General features: G+C 34.6%; 1 protein-coding gene across 2 annotated transcripts in view; it reads right to left on the bottom strand.

Annotated features, from left to right (window-relative positions):
* The window catches only part of Far2 (fatty acyl-CoA reductase 2), a 138,419-nt gene that overhangs the window by 74,781 nt on the left and 44,483 nt on the right, over window positions 1-19,155 (bottom strand). Inside the window, exon 3 of one of the 2 annotated variants that reach the window (XM_071610021.1) lies at window positions 18,752-18,888. The exons of the other annotated variant lie outside the window; for it this stretch is intronic. The gene's annotated coding sequence lies outside the window, so the exon portion shown is untranslated. The remainder of the gene's footprint in view (window positions 1-18,751; window positions 18,889-19,155) is intronic. 2 annotated transcript variants of the gene reach the window in all.

The raw sequence follows: 19,155 nt of genomic DNA on the forward strand, positions 1-19,155 counted from the left end.
GGTGCTGCAACTGATTTTGCTTTCACTATTTCTTCAGAATTTAATGCAGAGCTCAACTCTTAGTAGACACTCAGTGAAGATTTCTTGAATGACTGACTGAATGAAGAAGTTTCTGACATATTTAATTCACCAACCAATTTCTTCTTGTTCCTCAGAGTTATTTTTCATTCTATTTCCTTTGAGTTGAGAGATGAAATTACCAGCAGGTACATCATGAACTTAAAGAAGGATATAGCTGGGATAATGATTCCCATTTGGATCACCCACAGAGCTTGTTTAAAAATCAGATTTTCCAACCCTTACAATTCAGTTTTTCATATGGATCTATTAATAAATACCATATATGTTTCAGGAACCTGATACCTGAATTTTTTTTGTTTCTCCCTCATTAGAATAATTAAAAGCAGATTATAACTCCAAAGTATCCCAATTATCCTACAACAGGTCAACTGTAAATTGGAGATAAGCTTGCTATAATAAGTGGGGAATATGGGCTTCAAAATACATTATTTAATGGGGAAAATACTTTTAAAAGCAGCCATTGTTAACATGCCTACAAAGAGTATCACAACTGTACAATTACAGAAAGAATATCATTGAGTTTCTGCACACGAAGGAAAAGAAATCTTTAATAGTCTCTGTACTTTCCTTCTGCCTGAGACATTCTCTTGATGATTTTCATCTGAAATTGCAGAATGCCAATCAGAGATGTTCACACTGGAAATTAATATCTACCTGAATCTGAGAAAAATTTGAATATATCATCATAAAACAATCAATTATATAACAACTTTCTCAAAGAAAATGTTCTTAGATACTTCAGTACTTAAAAATGATAGCTTGTTTAATATGTAATATTTTAAAGCAAATCTAGTTCTAAGAGATGAAGTTCCATTTGACAGAACAGAAAATAAAGGCAAAGACAGCATCTAATACTTTAAAACAAACAGTCCTATTTTTTCTTTCATTTGGAAACAAACAAACAAACAATATAAAAGCATGATGTAGGAGTATTAGAGTATTTTTCTGGGCAAAACCATAATAAATATAATGAATTTTGAAAAAAATCTACTTTTTAAAAGGAAAAAAATGGATTTTCTTTTAGCTCAGTGAAGTATACTAATGAAATGTACACAAATTTTGGCTATTATTCTATTCTAATAGAACAGAGTAGATTTTAATTTCCCTGTGAAACTACATGGTACATAAAAATTCTTAGGAAAAGAAAATTTTCCTGAAGTTAAGAGAATGCTACTTTTTTAGATTTTTTTCCATGACTGATACTAAAATCTCTAATTTATTGTGGTTTTGAAAAATCAAAGATTAATAAGGCAATCTGCCTCCCTAAGACTGCCTGGAAACAATCAGTTGTAATATCCTTGCATAAAAGATAAACTGAAAAAAAAATGGGTGGCAGAAACTTTGGGGCAATTGATGTAAAAACATGCAGAATGTGGTCAACAGAAAAGCAAATCATGAATGAGAAGGGACCTGCTTCTTTCTCATAAATTAAAAGTATCATTCCTTGCTTACTAATCCTAAGAAAGGTGAAAGAGAAAATAAGGAGCCATGGGATCAGGAATAGTGAATGGACCACCAGCCATTCACATGGACAAGGTCTTATTTCTTATTTAACATAATGTTTCTATTTCCTTTCATTTAAATCCCTCCTCAGAACTAATACCTTCTTTTAAACTTATCAATATAAATGCCTTCTAGTTCCATCCAACAAAGGAGACAAACTGTTAACAAACACCAGAATTGAGAAATAGAATAATGATGGGCCATAAGGTACCCTGCAGAGATCTGAGTACCAACCCACTCTAAGAAGTCTCTCATTTATCTAAAAGATAGAAAAAAAGGGCCTCCTTATAAAAGCAGAAAGTGACATTTTCTTTGAATTTTGTTTTGAAAGATATTAGTACAATAAGTTTTCAAAATGCATTGAGTATGTCCTGTGTTCCCTGAAAGATACCATCTCATAGTATTTTGATAGACATGATAGATCCTCCAGCTGGATATCTCCACCATCTTTCCAAATGGCACCATTTTTCTCTAGAAGAATTCAGTAGTGTTCTATACCATTATACAAAATTCCTAGTAAGAGGAATTTAGAGACTCCATACACATGCTACAAGCCAGGGTGGGACAGGGACTACGGTGATTTCAAAGCAGAATAGAAAAAGCATGAAAAGTAGATACATATCCAAACTCTCTGATAGGAGACACAGAGAATTATAAAAATATCCGACCATTTCATAATATGAAATCAGAATTATTTGGGTTGGATTAGATTTTCATTTTGAAAGTAATTCACCATCATAAATAATTCCAAAGTAATTTGAAATTGACTCCTGCCACTTAAAACTTTTTGTTCCCCAGAGTATAAATATGCATATGAAGTTTTTTCTAATTAACTCCTTAGAGGTACTTTAGTAATAAAGATCTTGCCCCAGGACTTTGTGAATCTTCACTGTTAGAAATGAAAAATACAATAGTTTAAATTCAAAGATAATTCCCAGATCCTGTTATTAAATTCATAAATAAATCAAGTACAGAGGTCTTAAATATGGGTTTGGGAATAAGACTTCTAATTCCCCTTTCTCCTGATTCCTTTACTGTAAGCCAAATAACTCAGGGAGGAAACTGTATAATGAAACCACAGCAAATCTTCACCAAAAAGAATAATGAGAATCACTAACATTTATTGACACTTACTACAATGGCCCGTGTACTATACAATTATTTTTTCATATAATCTTTACAATAACTCTTTGAGGTAACAAATGAAAATGTTCAGCTCAGAGAGTTGAACCTGTTAAGTCCCAAGTTTTTAATTCTGCAAACATAATTACTTCAAAATTACCATAGTAGCTTAATTTTTTTAATAAGTGTTCCATATCTAGGATGATGGAACAAATGGGTTAAGTGCCTTGTATAAGTAGGAGAAAGTATAGAAAGTTCAACTCAGGAACTCAATCTCTGGAGCCATAAGGTTTCCTTTTATATGAAGCTAGTGAGATGATCCTGGCTAAGCATTTCCTAGGGTGAACAGCCTGCACTTTCACCTCCACACATTATTACTCAGTTTGGAAATAAGAGAAGCTGCAATCAATTTTGGAAATGAAACAATGTGAGGATTTGAGGTGACTGAAGGTGTACTAATGAGACTATTGTTGAGCAAATCTGTGGCAGCCACAATTAAAGGCGAGTACAATTGCCACCATTAACCTTTGCTGCTTGTTTGTCTTGGAATATCCACACCAGTATTTGTCCTACTGTCTCATTGGGTAGTCAGAAAGGCCAGGGATCTATGAGTCTTGATCTTTCCTTGAGATATATTCCTATAAGAAATAGCATTATAGAATATTCCAGAGTCCCTTTAGCCGAGTTTCCCACTGGAAAAACGAGCATTATGTAAAGGTGCACTGCTGTGACTATCAAGTTTGATCGACAATCAAATAAATTGTAGCAACAGTAACAATAGCTTATACATTTGTGCCAAGTCTTCTGCTGAGAACTTCACATGTTTTATCCCATTTGATCTTTTTTTTAATATTTATTTTTCAGTTGTAGATAGACACTATACCTTTATTTCACTTATTTATTTTTTTTAATGTGGTGCTGAGGATTGAACCCAGGGTGTCGCACATGTGAGGCAAGGGCTCTATCGCTAAGCCACAACCCCAGCTCCCCCATTTGATCTTTATAACAAAACTAGAAGGCAGGTAGCATTAATACAGATTAGAAAACTGAGGCTCCAAGAAGTTAAGCAACGTGTCCAAAAGTCCTTGATTTACAAAATCAACTAATTGTTTGTCAGTTCACATTATTTTCATGTTCCTTTGCTTTAAAAAAGGGCATAAAGCAATTAATACTCACTTGGCAACTCTTCTATATAATCAAACATCTTTCACAGTATTGCAATAATTCCACTCTGCAATTTAAATACACTATTAATGTCTTTTAAAAATTACTGCTAAATCTAATAAGTCACTATTTCAGTATGTAAAGATTTGAGCAAGTCTTCATGCCAGATGAAGAGAAAAACAGATGAAATGTTCATGGAATGAAGGCCCTGTTCCAGTTCCACCATACCCAAAAGATTTAGAATGATCAATCTTCTCAGTACTTTGGAGTTGATTAATAAAAAAAAAAAAAAGAAAGAAAAGAAACCTATTGTCATGCACAAGCTGGAATGTATAATCTGAGCTCTGAGTATGAAAATTGTTTTTTAACTGATTTTTCTAGGCAAACTCAATAAAATGATCAAATGCAATTGAAATATCATATTCTTCCCTAGAGCTCTCAAGTTCCTTTCTACTTTAATCTATGTTTGAATCTCATATGAAAACTCTTAAGACTATAAATATGCACCAGCTGTGGCAAAGCAATACTTGATGATGCACATACAGCAGAATTGAATTTCAGAGACTGGAAACAACTATCCCCTCCATGCCCTCCCTGTAGTCCCTCACCCCATAGGAGTTCAGCATTGCATGTCATAGTCTGAGTGAACTTTTTCATCTTTTTAAAAATTCAAATGCTTAAATCAGTTGCAACAATTATTTGGTTTGGATTTCACAGCACGAGGTGAAACCAAGTATTCTCTTTTAACCAATGTAGAACATTGCAGATTTCTTGGTTATACTTCACAGGAAATTAGTCATTGATTTCTTGATAAATGAGCTCTGCTGAGCTATGGTAGAGACCAAAGAAAAGTGTAAATGAGATGAAAAGACCAGTCTCTCACCCTGAGACTCATTCAGCTTGTTACTTCTATGAATACAGCTTTAGCAACATCTGAGTCTCTGCACATTGCTTGGTTTTTCTCTTACCTTTTCTTCTGATTTCTCTGACTGCGTACGTATTTCTCTAAGACCAGAAGGTATGAATAACAGCTGAGCAGAAAGTATGGCAGAATTTAAATCAGGTCTAATTAGCAATGAGACTGGCTCTCACAGCATCCCAAGACCAGCAGCTTTTCACCAGAACCTTCAGAGGAAAGGTGCGTGGCGCCGTTATATTCCCTGGCCTGAGGTCCAGCTCACCCTGAACTGAACCTGGAAAGCTCTGTGGGCTGGGCTTCCCATGGACAACTGCCATGGTCCTTGTATTATGTCATACAGACAGTGCCTTCTGGTCCTAAAGTGTTGTCATTGCAGATCAGCACACCAGAGTTTGAGAAACATTTATCTTTTTGGTCATCAGGAATTGAATATGCAGTCAATTCACTCAGTCAGTAATTTAGCTGAGGACAAAAATTGTCCATGCCCTGCTCTGTGTTAAGTACTAGACTAGATTTAGGAAGAAAGGAGGTGTAAATGCAAAGAATGTGCCTAAAGGTATGGACTTCCACAACTCTACGTCATTCTACATACCCTTCACCCACCTTCCGGTTATATGTGTTTGTTCAGGGAGAACCAGGAGAAGAGATTTTATAGGTGCAGGCAGGCACAGTGGTAGAGAACATTCTTTCAATAGTCACATTGCATAGGTTCTAATTACAACCTTGACATATCTAACTTGGGTAACTTTGGACAAGCTTTGTAATGGCCATGTGCTTCTGTTTCTCTGTTGGCCCCAGGATGGATATAACAATAGCACTTCCACTAGAAGACTAGGTAGGATTGAAGGGATTAATTTAGGTAATTGATTAGGACAGGGACTAGCAAATAGTAAGTACAATATAAATATCACAAATATTTTCATCATCTTATGAGATTGATCAGATTTCCTATAGTTCATGGAACAGATTGTGTATGTGTGTGTGTGTGTGGTGTTTTGCTAAAAGATTTCATTTGAATAAGACAGCTTGTGTCAGTCATTTATAATAGCATTATAAATAATGATGAAGTTTATTTTCCAGGCCTAAATAAAAACCAGCACAGAACCTCTAGCACTCTTTTTTTTTTAAAAAAAAAAATTATATCCTAGGTGTAGATGGACACAACATAAAGCCTTTATTTTTATGTGGTGCTGAGGATGGAACCAGAACCTGGGGCCCCGCCCATGCTAGGTGAGCCCACGGCCCCTGAGCCACAATCCCAGCCCAGAACTGCTAGCACTCTTAATTGGCCCTTTTTAGTGGGTGAATCCAAGTTTAGAAAAATGAAAGATGAAAACTTTTTCTTTGAAAAACTTTAGTCAGCATGATTTGAGACCTCTTCTGGACTAGGCTTTGACCTTGCCCTACTGAGACCAGTTTTAGCAAAGAATCCTTACTAGCCAGTTTATAGGAATCTTCCACACCTTTGATATCTCACATCCTCCTCCTTGTTATCTTAAGCAACTTCCTCTTAGTAAATTTTCCATCTTCTCCCCACTGCCTCTAAACCCCCATTTCCCTTATTGGTATTTCAAGTTGAGTTCAATACCTTTGCCATATTTCAGTAGTCTTCAATAAAGTCTTCTTTGCTCTTTAAAAAAAATCTGAATAATTTCTCTTTAATAATAAAAATACTAAAATATTCTTAGGATTGAAATATGATTAATTCTTTACATAGAGAGATGGGGAAATTTTTTTAAATATTGGAAAAGTTTATGGTACTCTGAGACAGATTTTCTTAGGACAGTAGGGTTCTGATTATGAAAATTAACATATGAAAAAAGCAACCACAGAAAATTTAAAGTACTTCCATCATCTGTAATTGTACTATGCATTAAAATTAAATTCTTAAAGTCAACTTAGTTTGACCCTAAAGCAAAATTGGTGGTAATAATAATGATATATCACTCTTGCCCATACAGCATCATGCTTGGCTGCAGGATTAAATGGTGGAGAAAACTGGCTATGAGGTAGGCCATTTAGCAGAAAAGGAAGCATCAGAAACAATATGACAAACTGGAAAGGCAAGAAATCAAATATGTGGCATACTTAAGCTAGTTAAATTTCAGCTCAGTTTAAATATGTATACTGGAATATGTATATTGATTAATTAATAAGTAGCTATGATATTTGTATTAATTAATAAGTAGCTATGATATTTGTATTATTTTGATTGAAAAATAACCCCCTAGTTTTCAGACTTTATCAATCAGATTCTAGAAACTGTAATTAGGAGGTGGGGGCTATTATAGAAAGAAAAAAATTGATAAGTGGCAAAAATGTCCATTGGTATTAATGATCATGAATTTTTGTCACTTATTTTTTTACAGGCAAATCACTATAAATAGTCAAAAGTCCTTAGTTTTAAGTTCAAGTTGTAGATTTCTCCATACTAATGTCAAATTCACCCACTAAATTAATAGAGCAATGTCTCAAATCATTTATGAGAAACTTCACTTTCTCTCTAGGACTACTATAAATTACAGTCTTTCCTATGATACTCATAGGATTTCTGAAGCTTTCAATTTTGAGGAGAAGATACTAGTGTGTGCCTTCCACTATCTATTCCCAGAAAGAGTTTTGATGCTGCTTAAAATCTGCCTGACATCCATTAGCAGGGAAAACCTAATAGAGAACAGACATGGATACAGGAAGAAAAGAAGGTCCTTAAAGAAAAATTGACAAAGCCAGAGCCATTAAAAACAAATCTTGAATATCAAACAAATCTTGAATGGGTTTTAGCCTCAGTCTTATTTCGAATTAGCACTGTGACCTCTCCGGGATTAATTTGATCATTTGTAATTTGCAGGGATGGTGATCTCTAAGTACCCCTCTGGCCCTAAGACTCCCTTGATTTGTGATGTGTAGTAAGTTCATGATAAAAGTTTTCCTCCTAAACACTTCAGTCTATTAGGCTTGTATATTTGACTTCAATGTTTCTCTTTTTTATCTAATTTTTCAGCCTTCTCCAAAAGAAAACATTTTCTGTAGCTCAGTGATAGGAAAGACTAAAGTTGAAGGATAAGAGAAAGAAATGATGTTATTGCTCTGCTCCTTGAGATCTTTTGAAAGTAAAAGAGCTGATGTCTGCACCACAGATATAAGCATTTGCAAAATTACTTTTTTTTCATATAAACAACCTTATTTCAGTTTTTAAGATTTAAATTGGTCCAAATTTTAATTGTTCTTCTTCTTTTTTTCCCTTGTCACATATATTATAAATTATTCACATATATTATAAATTACTATTGGAAAAAGATTTTCACATATCCATGTTGTGAGCTAATTTATAGATGATCCAGGCACTCTTCCAGGCACTGAGATAGAACAGTGACCTTAACAAAGTCCCTGTTGTCCTGAAGCATATCTTTTATTAAGTTGTCCTGTTTTAATAATATCATGAGTTTGTGATTGTAGAAAAGTATGAAAAAGAAAATAACTACCATATACATTACACTGATATTGTTGCATTTGCTTTAAGAATTTTTTCCCAAGAAAAATTATAGCAATATTAACTCACTGAAGCCTCATAAACCTTGTGAGGTAGGTAATAATAGTATCTACTGCGGGTATAAAATATTAAGTTGACAGGTTTTTATTTTCAGCATTTTAAAGACGGCGACCCATTATCTTCTGTCATTGTTTCTAAGGGAAAGTCATTCATTATTCTTATTGTGATTTTCCTGAATATAACTTTTCTATTTTCTGGCTACTTTAATGATTTTCTCTTTATTTTGTTTTATACCAAATTTTAAAAAAATGTTTTTGTGAGTTCATTATAGTTATACATAATAGTGGGATGCACCCTGCCATACTATACATGCATGGAATGTAATTAGCTCCACTTCAGTTCCCAGTATTTTCTCTTTCCCTCCCCTCTTTAGTTATCATTTTCTTTTCATTCATCTTGCTTTGTTCAACCTAAGGTTTTTAAATATTTAAATAGATATTTTTAAGCTTAATTTTGTAAATTCTTGGTGGTATTTGTTCAAATATTTCTTCTGCCCTGTTCTTCCCCCTGTTTTTCTTTTTCTGGGACTTCAGTTACACAGGTGTTAGACTCTTTGGTATTGTCCCATTTGATTTTTTATGCACTGTTTGTCATAGGGTCTTATAGTCAGAAAGTTTTTTTGCTGAAAGTACCAGTTCCTCACTTGGGACTCAGATATCCAATGGGTAATTAACAGTAGAATAAAACCTTGGCATCTCTGCCTGCCTTTTGTCTCTCTTTCTCTTCTCTGCTGTAAACTTTGGGTCAGATTCCCTCTCAACTCTGCCTGTAAACATGTTAATCATCTAAGAAGCATCTGTCTAAAAACTGGTAGTAGTATGTTGTTTAGTCCTAAATTTACCTAACCTATCTCAATTCCCTTTAAGACTGAAGGCACCAAGATAAGAGTAACTAAGGCATTTTCAGTATTTGCAGGGACATAGTAATCAACAGATTATCAATTGCTGGCTTTTAAAACATCCTGTTGTGAGCCCCTATGACAATGCTTAGAAGTACAGAGTCGGTGCTTCAAAACTGAAGAAACTTATCCTGCCTTTCTGACTTATCCTTTTCTCTAGCAGTCACTTTAGATTCCAGAGACTTGCAGAAGATCGCCCCATGATGAGGTGATCTAATTGGGACCAATTATCCCAAGATGGAAACTGAGGCTGCTCCTCTAAACAGGTGTAATTATTACATGATAGTAAATCAATTGCCTCCTCAAGCAATAACAACTTCTCTAGGACCTTGCAGAATCCAACTTGAGATAGCAGCCAAACAGACCACAGTTTGACACACCGTGCTTAATTACTCATAACTTTTGACCTTCCCTATTTATGAAATTCTTTCCCTATTTAAACCTGAAGCTCCTGTCTGTACCCTGAAGACAGGGCTGAAGACACCAGTCTTAGTATGGCTATACTGAATATTAAATTTCTTTTCTACTTCACCATAACTTTTGCCATTTGATTCTGTTTTGGAGTGAGTGGCTGGACCTGGTATATTGGAACTCCCTGAGGTCAGGCACCACTGGCCTCAGGGGATTATTAACACAGTTACCATGTTCAGAGTCACCAAGTTCAGTTTTTATATTTCATCTCTTTGCTTCTGTTTGAATAATTTCTATTAGTATGTCTTTGAGTTCACAGATCCTTTTTTCCTTCGGTGAACAGTGTATCATTAAATCCATGTTCATTTTGGATATCTGTCATTCCGTTCTATAGTACCCATGTTTCTTTTCCTTCTCTTCTTCCTCCTTTTCTTCCAACTTTTCTTGATTCCATTTCTCTTATGCTGTTCTGCACCTCAAATCTATTTCATAGTCCTTTTCCATTAATTTATTCAACATATTTGTCTCAGTTACTTTTAAAAGGCTTTCTTATAAATTCCAACCTCCTCTGAGTCTCGAAGGAACTATTTCTATTGATCCATTAAAACCTAGCCTTGAATGTCAAACAAAACCCAGTTTTTTTTTTCTCTTGATGATGGGAAGATCATATGACTTGTTTCATAAGTGTGTATGTATAAGTATATATGTACATGTATAAACATAATGTCTCAGCATTTATGTATGTATGTTACACACACACACACACACATGATTTTTTAAAATGCTGAGACATTGTGTTTAGAAGAATCATAAAGACTGGAGTAAGATAGGGCATCTAATAGATGAAGGCTCTGTTAGATAGCTAGGGAGAGTTTAACCACTTTTAGACAATCAGGAATTGAGTTTGGTTGAGGCTAAGTTGACATTTTGGTAAGTTTCAGCTTACATCTGGTTTTGAATAACTTCAGGATTTCCTGTGTGTGTTATTGACTTGTTCCTCTAGCATTGCTTCAGGCTATAAACTCCAGGAGTTAATGGAAGTCTTTCTCAATCCACCTCCAGCTTCCACTACTGCTTCCTCGGTGAATACAGCAAGTCTCATGAGGGGATCAGGGCAGCCAAGAAGAATCAGCTCTGTGTCTAGGGTTCAACTCTTACGGTTTCCATCTGTCATACCACTAAGGTTGCTGTTTATTGTTTATTGTTCTATTTGTTTCCTCTGCTCTTCAGAAAAGTCTGCAAAAGTCCAGCCAGATTCTGTACTCTCCCATGCTTCCAGGAAAGTGGCCTCCAGAGGGTTTATCTCTCTCCAGATTTTAAATGTTTTAGACCACGCTCATATTCTGTTTTCTGAAGTTAAAAAAAAAAAAGGTATATATAATCTCCCTATTTTTTCCTCTATTTAGCCAGAAAGTTTCAATCTCCTATACTTTAACCAGATGACTAGTAGAGGTCAGTTTTCCTGAAGAGCACGCATATTTTTAAAATGTGTCCTTGTTTTAATCTTTAAATGCTAAGCAGTGATTAGAGATTCTCATCTATGTCCTTTGCTTGGCCTGAAAACTGCTGTGGATACCTTAGAGAACATGCTGTATGGCATATGAAAGTACTTTGTGGCCCCTTTGATAGTTTTTCCTAATATGATGTGGGAAGTTTAAGTAATTTGGAATTGCTAAAGGAAAAGATTGAATTTACATGTTGGTATATTTGGGGAAGTCTAAAATATTGAAATGTCTGGAATTAACTTGAAATGCTATCTGTTCTGGGATTTCAAAAAGAACATACAATCTCTGAAAGGCTAACATTTATCAGTCTTTTTTCCTGCTGTTTCTTATTATCTGCAGATTGTTATGATGTAATGGTGCAAAGTGCAGGTGATGCAATTAGGAAGAGATTTTTAAAAAAAATTACTGAGAACTTAAATGTAAAGTTTTTGTGAAAGTTCTCCCCTTTGAATCAGACTTAAATAATAAAGATTGTGAGCTCATAGCAGCATCTGCTATTTACATGAGAACAATAAGAAATTTGCAATTTCCCAACAACATGGTAAACTGTGTATGACTAGAATCATAATGGGTGGTAACCAAATAGGATGAATTTTTTTATAATATAAAAACATAAATGCATCAGAAAGGATATTTAAAGAAATAGTAGTCATTGGGTAGAACATTCTGAATAAGACTGATGAAGGAGAGGGATTTTAAAAAGACCTTCACCAAGAAAATTATTATATAGCTTGGAGATAAGCAGTATCAGAAGAGAAATGTTTCTAGACTAATTAACTTAAGCTAGATCTGATACTCTGGAAATTATCATGGTCCTATCAGAAAAGTTTCATAGACTCGTTTAAGATCTGAATAATATTTTGCTTATTCAGAAAGACAAAGAATTTGTAAATTGTAAATTGAGCTTATGTTATATATCATGGAAAGAACCCAGCCCAGGGAATGGAATTGTGGTTCCCCAATCAACTGACAGCTTCTTGAAAGACAGACTGACAAAAAAAGATAGGAATCTCTGATGATGATGATGAAATATGCTCAAATATACTCAAATGCAATGTAATTTGTGAAGGCAATTTAAGAGAAACTTTGAGCTAAGGACTTAAGTAATCATGACATGAAACTTCAGATTGTATCTGTTATTAATCCAAGGCTCTCTGATGTTTCTTATTCAAATTATTGGTTCTAATCACCCTGCCATTAACTGCCACTGAGTTTGCCACCTTGGGGTTATCTGAGTAGAGCTGGTAAATTCAGTTGATGGGAAGTTCATTCAATGGAATCAAAGTGTGAATGATGGAGATGGTTTGGTTGATGAAAGCACAAATTGTCTTTAAGACAATGAGGGGGATAGCACAGGGAGAATGGGTGGGGACTGATTATAGACACACTTATTGCATTGTGATAATTTATGGAAGGGCACTTTATGGCTCCTTGTTCATATCTGCCTTAATTTTGTGGTGCTACTAAAGTTCTAGGGCCCCATTCGTTTCTGACATTGGATGCTACAGTCAATTTGTTTTACTAATAGTAATTCTATTCCAGCAATGAGTATCACTAAAGTTCTATTCAACTGTTTGTTCATAGCTACAATAAGTCACATGCTAAGGGGTCTAGATTTTGTCACTTAGGGGTGAGGCAGGACACCAGATGCTTCTGAATAAAGGAATTATGAGATAGAGAGATGTTTCAAAGATGAAGTTGATGAAATATTCACTGTATCAGGAAGACAGATTGAAAGAAAAAGGACCGATTAGTATGCTATTGTAATTGTTAGGTAAGAGACAATGAAACCTAGATAACTGTTGTGTTCTCATGGGAGGAAGAGGGCCAAATGAAAATGACACACAAAAGAAAAATAATAATTATTTATTTAGCATTTAATTTGTGCCAGTTAACTGTTTTTTACACATTCCTATTTTGATTGATAGAGGCATATGATGTTAAGAAATGTGCCAAGGGCTTTTAGCTACTAGAAGCAGGACAGAATCCAAACCCTAGTTTGACTCCTGTAAAGACTATATTCTCTTAACCATGTAGCTATACCAGGGGATCCAATTCTTAAGAAGGCAGAAGTAATTAAAGAAGCTTAAGCGATAAGAATTGGGAATGCAATTTTGGGGGAAAATGTGTTGTTTGGATATTCCAAGTTTGTAGTATTGGTTAGACAGAGAATTGCAGATTAGTCAGGTATGCAGGTAGGAAATTCAGGCCTGGGGATCTGGAATGAAGTTAGGAGGTAATGTGCATCTGGGATAGAATACAAATGGATAATTTTGCAAAGTGACAGAAAAAGGGGAACATAAGAGAATCAGGTAAAATATAGCATTCTGAGGAACCCTAAGTATAGAAGATTAAAAATAGGACACAGAGAAAGCGGTTAGAGAAGTAAAAGAGAATCCAAGGGCAGAAGGCATAATCATAAAGTGGAACTATCAAGGATGGTGATTAGGGTTAAATGGAACAGGTTGGTCAGCAAAAATAAAGACTAGAAATGGGTCATTAGATTTAACATGGTTTTTTCTTCTTCTTCTTTTCTGAGAGAATACATCATTTCTTTCAGTTTGAAGGCAAAGGTAGAAATAGAAGCCAGATTTTTTTTTTTTTAAACTAGGGACTGGACCCAGGGGCACTTAACCACTAAGTCACATCCTCAGCCTTTTTAAAGTGTTTTTTTTTTTTTTTTTATTTTGAGACAAGTTCTTGCTAAGTAGCTTAAGGCCTTGCTAAATTGCTGAGGCTGGCTTTGAATTTTCAATCTTCTTGCCTCAGCCTCCCAAGCCACTGGGATTACAGGCCAGATTATGAAGTATTTGGCATTATGCTGTTTCAGCATCAGATTAATATATTTTTATTTGAAGTATCTTCTCAAGTATGTATTTATTCTCAATAACTAGAATAAAATATTTCTGAACATACCTTGGGAATTTCAAGCTGTCATTTTCTAAGTGGTTAACCAAAATGTCACTAATACAAATAGAGGATATATCAACGATAGATTGGCATGTATTTTTTACTCAGATCAAGTGAAGTCTTATTGACAGGTCTTTCATGTTTTTGTTAGAGCCAGGGCACCTTTGCCAACAAACAGAAGGATGATTCTGGGAAGATTTAATGGCAGGTACAATACATCTTTGATATTCTCCCACTTCCTTCCTTGTACCCATTTTTTTTTAAGTATCATATTCCTAAACCTGTCCCCAGAATCACTCAGATTTTATCATTTTTTTATCATTTTCCAGGATATGTGAAACTTGTTCCTTGGTTCCATAATTTTCTGTTTTCCTTAAAATTTTGTTCTTGTTCATCATTGCATTGCTTACAATAGAGAAAAAACTGGAAATAAATATATATAAGGCTATTAAAAATGGCTGGGATATAACTAAAAATAGAGAAAATGTCAATATATTAAATGAAACTGTACAAACTGTATTCTGCTTCCTAAACTAAGAGTAACTTATGAAAATAATAGAATATAATTTATTTAAAATTGTATTTCCCTGAAAATAACACATGATAATAAACACCATATTAAATAGCAAGGAGTCCTATAATATGTCAGAATATTCTACAATACAGGCAATGTCCTATAGTAAGATGCTGCCAAAGTACTATATAAGACTCACTTTTTATTTGTGTCATTTGAATAATTTATAGAGGATGTCATGTTGAACACAAAATTTAGATTTTTCCATTGGGAGACATAAAAAACAATCAGGCTAGTTTCTTTCAGAAGAGTTAAGTAGAAAATTCAAAGCCAGCCTCAGCAATTTAGCAAGGCCCTAACAAAGACAACATGGAAGCCCTTCAATCAGGTTCAGTATCATTATATGGGCTATACGGTTAGTTGATTAATGTGGCTTGATTATATGTCACTAAAAAAATTATATGTCACTAAAATAAAATAAAATATGCTCTCAGAGCATATTTTTATACTTTGTTTTAGAATTTGTGATAGACACTTAAACAGAAAATTTAAGATTTACTTATGTTTCATTTAATAAGAAAAAGCTAACATGAAACATCCTCCTTAAAATGATGATAATTAAATGAACTCAATAGTAAAGCAACTAATAAGAGAACTATTGCATGTCAAATCAAGAATTCAAGCTATTTGAAATATTTCTTGTGAAACAACTTATTTACAAAAAAATCCAAAACAGTGATATTTCCTATTACATACAACATTCAAGTTGTTGTTAACGCAATTGTCTTTTAATTCACGAAACATTTTATAAATACACTCCATCAGCCCTCTAATGTCCCTGTGAGTCAAGGAGAAGAGTTTTCTTTTTAAATTTTTATTTTACATATAGGATATCTACACAAGATATCAACGACTATTTTAGGAGATTGAATAATTCATTGGGAAAATTGAAATAGAATGCAGCTCACACTCTTTCTTCCTTTACATTAAGTTAAAATTTGGGGTTGTTTCATGCATGTAGGCAGAAAACTGATCTCAAAAGCCACTATGATATTACTATAATTACTAAAAAAAAAAAGAACTAATTATAGCCTTTTTTCATTAGGGTTAAAATCCAAATGATATGACTCTGAAAATATGCATATACACGTGTATACAGAACTTGCTAACGCATCTACACACACCACATAGTATGTTTGCACCATTATTCAGATGAAGACTATAGAGCACATTTTTGTTAAACAAGTCTTAATATGACTATTTCCCTCATGCCATTTTAGTTTTGGTTAGAAGCAATTTGCAAACATAAGAAAAATCTTTTTTGTATAAAAGATATGTGATGAAAGGTAGAAATATTGATTGGTAAGAAGGCATTTATACTCTGACTGAATTTAAAAATAAAGTATAAGTTTCTCTTTTGGGGATTAAAAAAAACAACAAAACTGAAAATTTCGGAGGGATGTATTAGTATCTGCAGACGTGTTCATTCATTCATGCTGCGACTCACAGGCTCCTGTTATGTACAGGCCTCTATGGCACTTGGTGATCAAGTCAGAGCTTAGTTTCACACAACTTGTCTAGAGAAAAACATGATGAAAAGTTTTTAATTAATTTTAAATTAAATCTAGTAAAAATATTACTGCATACTCTAATGCCCTCCAAAACCAGGGTACAATTGTTGAGGAATAGTATAAAAAATAATGTGTTTAAAATATTAAGTGGTACTTCTGTGACCATAACCAAGCTTTGGGTATTCCACGGGAAAAAAAGATCTAATAAACTAGAACACATTTGATGGAAATGATCATCAAGGTTAAGAAACTCCAAACTATGTTATAAAAGTAGTAGTTCAAAGAACTCGAGAGCTAGTTTGGGGACTACATGACTCAGAAAGGATATGACAACGTGCAAATATTCAAAGGACTGATATGTGAAAAGAGAATTAGATCCGTTCTTTCTTATTTTAAGGAACTGAACTATAACAAATGGGTGAAATCTATACATACAGTTCAGTTGAATAGAAAATCATATCTTAATCATCAGAGTTGCTAAAGATAGCATGGGTTACCTTGGAAATTAGCAGATATATCCAAGTAGAGTCTGAAAACTCACTTTGTTGATACAATGTTGAAGATATACTCAAGTATCTGATGGATATTTGAGCTATATGGCCTGATCATTTCTTTCAAACAGGAGTCACTGAATCTGTGATGCAAGTTAGAGCAATTTTAGGATCATACTAAATTTCTTTATCTTTATCAAAGTGTTTGAGTCAATAAAGAATTTGCTCTCTAGGTGATCTTAATTAACATGGCTATTTAGAGGAAAATGTTAAGCTCTTGGTGTCATAGTTTATTTTATCTTCTTGTACTTGTTGCTCCATTTCTTACTGTGTTAGTTGAATTGCTGTAGCAAAGTACTGCAAACTGTGTGGCTTATAGCAACAGATATTGTGTTGCAATTTTGTAGGCCAGAAACCCAAAACCATGGTGTTGGCATGGTCATATTCTCCTGAAAGTGCAAAGGAAAGATCGGTTCTAGGGCTTTCTCTTAGCTTCTGGTATTTCCTTGACTTGTGACAACAAAACCCAGAATGCTCATGCTTTTCTCATGTGTGCACATGTCTTTGTGTCCAAATTTCCCCCTTTGATAAGGAGAATACTCATACTGGATTAGGGGTCCATTGCATTCCAGTGTGGTCTCATTTTAACTATGTATATCTGTAACAACCATGTTTCCAAATGACGTCACATCCTGGGGGGTTTAGGGATTCCACGTATGAATTTTGGCAGGATATGAACCAATTCTTAACCAGACATAATACCAAGTGTTTAATGCATTTTACAGCTATGATTAAGGAAGTTATAGGGGAATTGATTCTCACAGTTTACCATTACAGCTAGGTAAGTTCAAGGGGTCAGTTGCTTGTATTTGATAGCACAACTCCTGCAATAGGAACAGAAAGCCTGGATTTCAATCCTGGGTCATCCAGTTATTAGCCATGTCACTTCACTTCTCTGAATATAGTTTTCTAAACTTGTAGATATAGTTAATTGTTATGAAATACTTATGTGATAGTGTCATCATCCATTAAATATAACCATGTATATACATTACATAAAGTAGCACTCTGAAAAGTCCTTAGAAAGAGGATAGGCAGAGATTCTCTATCCTTTTGACTGGGTTATTTGAGAACATTAACAAGATATTCTGAAGAAGAAGAATGCGATTCAGTAGAACTCAGACTACAGATTAGCTCACAAAGATCTAACCTGCTCTATGAAAACCTACATACACACACACACACACACACATACAATATAGGCAAGAAAGTATAAATGACTTTCCCTACTTATATGAATAATACATTTTTACAAGAATTTAAAAAGTCAGATTCGGGATTGCCATTTTAGTACTCTGCCACATTGGTATAAAATGAATATTTAAAAAGAGAACCTAATTAGCTGTAGGAAATCCAACTATTCCTGTTATAGCCAATGTATCCAGACTGTCTATTTTTTATTTATATTTGTAAATTTTTAAATTTATGAAGGCCAAGGCATTGCCAGCCACAGGGATGGCCACCTGTGGCATGGCTCTACCTGAGCCTATATACCACTGGTAGGTGTGCGTAGGCATGAAGAACTTCTACTTCCAGGTCAGTCTTGGAACAGACACTTGCCAATTCCCTACACTGGACAGTGCTTTGAGTTTCTGTTTCCTTGATTACAGTATCTATCACATGGAAAACATTTATAAAACACCTATCATAACAATTGTTATGATACTGATGAGATGAAATGAAACCAGTGTAAGAAACAAGGAGAAGTCACAAGGTTTGTCAAACTAAAAAAAATCCGTGTATGTGAGTTTGGTGGGGCAGGGTTGAAACTGAAATCAGCTCATTTAATTTTGAGTTCACCGATTTTGAGTTCTTTTACACTTTGCAGTGTGTGTGTGTGTGCCTATCTTTCTTTGTAGCAGAAAAGACAATACATTTTTTAAACTAGTAGAGAGGAAGCAGGCCCATACCATTCATTTCTACCTGGTCGTCCTAGCAACCTCAACTTCCAGTTTTCTGCCAGCAGAACTGGACTTTCTGAGGGTAGCAATGACTTACTTCTTCTCAGAGTCTTAGGTGGGGGTCACTATTCCCACTACTAACTCCACTGACCTGCATCGATTATTAAAAAGTATCCTCAAGGAAGGCATCACATCCTGAACTGAACGGGTTCTCTTCCCGATGACTTGGAACCCAAACTAGTCCAGACTCAAAATAAGTACAGTGATGATTGTCCTGCTCCACTTCATCTATGGAAGAAAGAAAAATGTAGTGAGAGAAGACAATAAGCATAAGAATGCACTTGTAAAGTCAAAACGCATTTCTAAAGATAAAAACTGCTGAAAATGCTGAAACCAGAGGAAAACATTTCGCTATACATGAAACTGCATGATCTCCTTTTTGATTAGAAACATTATGTGATCCTCAAGAGTTTTCCAGTGAATCCCATTTGGTCTTATCCTGTTTCCTATGTTGTACTTTGACCTCAGTTCAGGTCCAAATTACCATCTGCCTAA

The sequence above is a fragment of the Marmota flaviventris genome, chromosome 3 (genome assembly GCF_047511675.1).
Source record: "Marmota flaviventris isolate mMarFla1 chromosome 3, mMarFla1.hap1, whole genome shotgun sequence".
In the NCBI taxonomy this organism is placed as follows: Eukaryota; Metazoa; Chordata; class Mammalia; order Rodentia; family Sciuridae; genus Marmota; species Marmota flaviventris.